The sequence below is a fragment of the Mus musculus genome, chromosome 10 (genome assembly GCF_000001635.26).
Source record: "Mus musculus strain C57BL/6J chromosome 10, GRCm38.p6 C57BL/6J".
In the NCBI taxonomy this organism is placed as follows: Eukaryota; Metazoa; Chordata; class Mammalia; order Rodentia; family Muridae; genus Mus; species Mus musculus.
The window spans coordinates 89,078,250-89,084,249 of NC_000076.6; the positions used below are offsets into that span (position 1 = coordinate 89,078,250).

Genomic DNA, 6,000 nt, shown 5'->3' on the forward strand with positions numbered 1-6,000 from the left:
GGTAAGTTACTTTTGCAGAAATTTCTTTGGATGGTGAGTCTGGGGCTTTCCAGCCTTTGTGGTAGCTAAGGTTCTAGGAAAATGCCACAAAAGCAACACAAGCAAATAGGCAGGCACTCCAGCTCTGGATGAATGGCATTCCCTGGAGGGTCTTAGAAAGCTTTCATGTAAACCTTAGGACCCTTAGGAATGGGGATGACTTGAGGAAAGGCCACCTGCAAAGGACTTTCCTTACATCCGATGTGCTGGCCTGTTAAAGGACTTTATAAATTATCTCAGTTTAGAAGTTGTAGGTGTATCCTGAAGGACAGAAGAAAATCTCTTTTCCTTTGATTCCCTCGAGCCCTAACTACCTACAGGAAGTCAATCAATACTAGTGACTTGACCAGACTGAATTTATGAAACAGGCCTTCCTTTTTAAATTTTTAGTTTTGAGATTATGATATAGTTGCAACATTTTCCCTTTCCTTTGCTCCTTCCAAACTTTTTCATATACCCCTCCCCACTCTCCTTCAAATTCGTGGCTTCTCTTTTTCACTAATTGTTATTGAATGCATATATCTATATCTCTCTAAACCTATATCCATATCATCTCCTGTTAATGCCCCATAATGTTACATGTATGTTTGTCTTCAGGGCTGACTATAAGGCATTGGACAACCAGTTGGTGTGCTCTTCCCTGGGAAAGAGCACCTCCCCCTCTCCCAGCATTCTCCAGGCGGCTCTAGTTCTTTGTGCAGGGTTGAAGGTTCACAGGCATCCCCCATCCCGTTCACTACATGCATTGGTGTCTTCCGTGGTTAGCTCATGTTGTTGAGACTTTATGGCTACAGCTTCTGACATTACTAGGAGACAGTCTCCCAGCAAGGGCCTGGTCCTCTGGCTTTCATGCTTCCCCAGCCCTCTTCCCACAATGCTCCCTGAGCTTAAGTGCAGGAGTGAAACCGGCCTTCTTTAGAGAACACTTGCTTTCCCCTAGATCGGCATATTACAGACTTGCGTTTCTAGCAGTGCATTTGGAGAGATGATATGATAGAAAGAAGATGGATGAGCTCTTGGTGGTAGTTTTTCTTAGCAGAGGTAGCTCATTGGCCTTTTCTGCTGGAAGTGAAGTCCTCCTGTAATGCCAACAGACAAGAGGAGGCTCATGTTTCTTTTTCCTCTGAGAACTGGGTCCTCTTCATTCACAGCATCTCCATGGATAGGAATTAAGTATCTTTGGAAGCTAATGCCATTCTTTTAGGTCACAGGGATCCTATTTGGAGCATAGACTACATACCTTATAGACGATTCCAAGGGACTCTGGAACATTTACATGTATTAAAATTTAATAGTAGGGATGGAAAAATACAAGCCATTTCTCATTCTGTTTGTATACTCATCTGATATGATTGTAATGAACAGAGTCTGTAATGTAGAGGGCCCAGCATTCCTTCTGTTCAGTATAGCAGAGGATAAATTCAGGCAGAAGGCTCAAAGTGGGGGTAGGGCAAAGGAGAGTTATGAGTCTTCAACTATAATTGCCCACAATAATTACATTTGTTACTTTGTAATATTTTCTGAAGATTGTTTTCCAGGATCATTTTATCATAGGGAAAAAAACCATCGAGGAAAATATGATAAATTCTCCCCCTTTGTTAGATAGATAATTTATAAAGCCTGTAAACCTGCCTAGAGATTAGAATCAAAGCAGTGGTTAATAGACCAGGTACATGGACTAAAAGGGCATTTATTACAGATCTATGAGTCTGAACTACATGAGTGTGTTCATAGGAGTTGGGTAAGTTTTTGAAATAAAGGTATCTGTGAAAAGATGTTTTATTCTTGCTAAAAAATACTTTAGACTTTTTGATATGTTTATTCTTAAAGGAGATAGGTTGGGTTGGAGAGTCCCTCCATGGGCTAATATGATTAAATATCATATGGTTAATATGATTTATATAGAGGAAATTAAACAATAGATTGAATAACCACAGGAGAATTTCAGAACATCGAAAGTCAAGTGTTTTGTTGCTGGGGTGCTATTAATATCACTAGTGGCAGCTGTTCCTCTGTACTTGAATTTGAGAGTAAGCTACAAGAGGTGGACTCTCTTCATCACCTCTATCCTGGGAAGAGTTGCTGAGTAAAATATATATCACACTTCCTTTTCAACTGCACTTTAAATGAGCCGGTAGACACCTGGCTTTGGAAAGTCCTGTTACATCAGTGGTGTCCAAAACCAGCCACTTCATAGCAGCACTGAAGATTTCTCTCCAGAGAGCCTTGCCCAATCAATGTGACATTCCATCATAATTGGAGTTTCTTTTATTCTGGCACAATCTTCCAGTATATTCCATTGCCCCAGTTCTCCTAAGACAGTAATTTCTGCATGGAATATCAACTTTTTCCACCTAGAAAACATTTATTAAGCTATTCTTCTAGCTCTGGAAGCAAGCTCATATCCACTCAAATTATCCTTCACACTTGAAGAACATGTGTTTGTTCATAAATGAAATATCCTCTGCTTCCCTCCTGTTGACTCCTGCTCTAAATCCTGGTCTTTCTTTCTCCATCTTCTGTATTGCTTATCAACACTGAAGTGAACACTAATTGCTTCTGAAGCTTTCCTATTAGCTTCCATTCTATAGCTACGAGTCTGAAAAATGTTGCCTTTAGCAACTATGTGTTGTGTGCCAACAATCTCAAAACTTCAGAGACTGAAGTACAAGGATTTCTACATGTTCTAGGTTATCATGGGCTACATAGTGAATTCCAGGTCAGCCTGATTAGAGAGTGAAATTCTTAACCAAAAAAGATACAAGAAAAACATGGCTCTTGCCTAGCATCACCAGCATCATTTAATATTTAAGAAAAATGTAATTCATCAACTGCATCTAGACTTGTTGAATCAGAAATCCTGAGGATGGACCCAGCCATCTGCATTTTTAACAGCTGTTGAATAATCCTGAGGCATAATGGAGAACACCATTCCACAGAGACTGCTACTATGGTCATTATTAATGAATTATAAATGTGCTAAATAGATTCTCTTTTACCACTGCCCATGAGAAACTGAAGAATGTACACCTCTATAGAAACTTGTCTCTAGTCTTGTTGAAATCACCTGCCCTCCATTCTCCTTCTGTTTCCAGAGTGTTACATCCATCCTCTTCTGTCTTTTCTCATCCCCATAATGCATATTTTAAAAAGAAATTGCCACTGGATCTTTTCTCTTGACTCTTTACATCTTTCTCACGAAATCCCATACATTCTCCTGGCCAGTGTTGTGGCCTCTATGCGCCTGACATCCTGTTGGATTATCTAACTTTACTTTCTATTTGGATGGCTTCACCATCAGTCAGTTCCAGTGGCCTTCAGGACACCAAATGCCCTTGAAATCTACTGAACCATAATGCAGAATTATTGAAGGAAACCATCATCTTCCTCATCACACATAGGTACCTGGTGGTTCTCCACTCTTTTATGTATTTTTCCTACTTGTAAGTAGGGAAACTTCCTTCTCAACTCTTAATTTTCAAACACCTGTGAAATGCTAACCTGTTACCCTAAAATTTCAACATTTTAGCTACTTTGGTTTTTTTCATGTATAAATTTAGTTTTTGGTCTATTTAGGAGGCAGAACTATGATTAAAAATGAAGGCTAAAGAGAAAAGGAGAAAATGGAAAGAAGGAAGGAGAGAGGGAGAAAGTGAAATAGTGGGAGAGCGAGAGAGAGAGAGAGAAAGAGAGAGAGAGAGAGAGAGGAAGAGAGAGAGAGAGAGAGAGAGAGAGAGAGAGAGAGAGAGAGAGAGAGAGAGAGAGACTATTATAGCTTGTTTTAAAGATTTTTCTAGTCATCAGAGCTGCTGCCTTGGGTGTCCTTATTTCCAGCATGTTTAAATATGAACCAGATGACCACAGAGAGTTTAAGAGGTTTAAGAGTATCATGAATGTGATATCAACATCTAACTGAGGTTTGAGATTCTGTTTCCTTTTGCCATCATTTATGTCTTTATTACCCACCCACCTTTCATTGTTTGAAAATATTTCAGTCAAAAGTCAGTGTCTCTCATTTTTACCCAGACTGGTTCCTCTTCCTCTTCCTCTTCTTTCTCCTCTTCCCATCCTCCTCCTCCCTCCTCCTCTTTCTTTCCTTGTTTCCTCCTCCTCCTCCTCCTTCTCCTCCTTCTTCTGTGGCCATCTTTCCTCCTACCTGACTCCTCTTGTACATGTATAAGATTTATGAGTTCGTCTAGCCCACAAATTAGGTACTAGATGCTGAAAATGTGGAACAGAGAATTCTATCCTTGGCTTTCCAGACTATCTCAGTGAGGAGATGGGAATGCCTACCATAGATTATAGCATGAGGTGATGGGGATAAAGGGTACCAATGGGAGAAAAGAAAGAGGCATCTTTGACTTACTCAAAAAGTCCAATCATGGGAGCAGGGTTTTTTGAGGACCAGTTATATATTATCTTGGTGAGAGTAAATAAAATACTATCCAGAAGGAACACTCTGCAACAATATGTAAATCCAAACTGGCATAACATATTAATATAGGTAGAAAAAAGAGGCAAGAGATAAATGAAGACAGTGTATCCAGGTCTATGTTTAAGCCAAGCCTTTTGACTTCATTTTGGCCAAGAAAGACAATTTGAAAGGAGTTGCAACAGAGTCTGGAATAGGAAATCATCTACGATAGGCAGGAGATAATTAAAGCCCAGAATGACAGTGGGAGTGAAGAGCACCAAAAGGATTCTAGAAGTTACCTAGAGCAGCAATGCAGAATTCAAGATGCTGATTAGAGAAGTACAGCTTCCAGTATGACCCTGAGGTGTAAGTCACACGGTTATACATATAGTGGCACATATATGGGTACTCTATGGAATATAAATGATTACTTGGCAAGTAAAATCAGGATTTGCCAGAATTAGAAGACTATTCATTAGTGGAAACAAGAACGAAGTGAGATATGAAGTGGATAAAATTTCAGAAGATGGAAAGAAAGGATATTTCCACAGACATCCCAGATAGCAATCATTAACATATCATTTATGAACACAGGCTACATATGAAGTCCTCAGGAAACCCATGTGGTATAAATGATGCAGTTTCATTTTATAGAGATGGAGGTAGAAGTGTGGGTAGGGCCTGGAAATCAGTGCTTTAAAATTCCCCAGGTAATTTTGATGCTGGCTGAAATTTGAGAACTATGGACATGGGCTGACATTTTGTGTGAGACTTCTAAGAAAGACAATTGCATGGTGAAGCATAATCCAAGTCATGCTGAATGAAAGTGCCTGACCTACTGCCCAATGGAAGAGCTTCACAGAGAAATTATGAGAAACCGCAACATCTTAGGTTCTATAGAAGTTGCTTTTCTAGCCATACTCTTATGATATATGTGTACTTGAGGACACTCACCAGTGTTACTTACCATTCCACAAAAAAAAATAAACAGAGTATAAAGAATATACTATACATTATATTCTTTATGTTATATACAGACTATAAACAATGGATCTAAATACTGAACCTCACTTAATTGAATTATCTGAATGCTTTTTAGAGACAACCAAGGGATCCTCATTTAAGACACCAGCTCACTTTTAAGATTTATAAGATCAATTAAAATCACCAACTGATCACCAACTGATCCCAAACTGAAGCCAAGTTGAGAATACCATTGACATATCCCCCTTTTCCTTGGCTTCTAATAGAACAACAAGGAAAACAAGCTGTGGGAGGATACAAATGACAGTAAGGATAATGGACATCCAGTGGATTCCTTCTTACACACAAAGAGCCATGAGAGCTCTGGAGTAAGGTACAATCTGAATATTGTATTAACCAAGCATCAAAGATACCAAGGGCAGAGGTACCATCTCCCTGGACAGAGGAGTAGCCGCTAATTTGGGAGACCATTTTCACTTCAAACTCTCAAATTGCATATGCTGCAGTGAGGAACTTATGTGCTAAACAATAACTGAGGCTAGAATTTCTCTGATTGGCTGAGA

General features: G+C 39.4%; 1 protein-coding gene across 10 annotated transcripts in view; it reads right to left on the reverse strand.

Annotated features, from left to right (window-relative positions):
* The window catches only part of Ano4 (anoctamin 4), a 396,274-nt gene that overhangs the window by 129,318 nt on the left and 260,956 nt on the right, over positions 1 to 6,000 (reverse strand). The gene's annotated exons all lie outside the window — the stretch shown is intronic.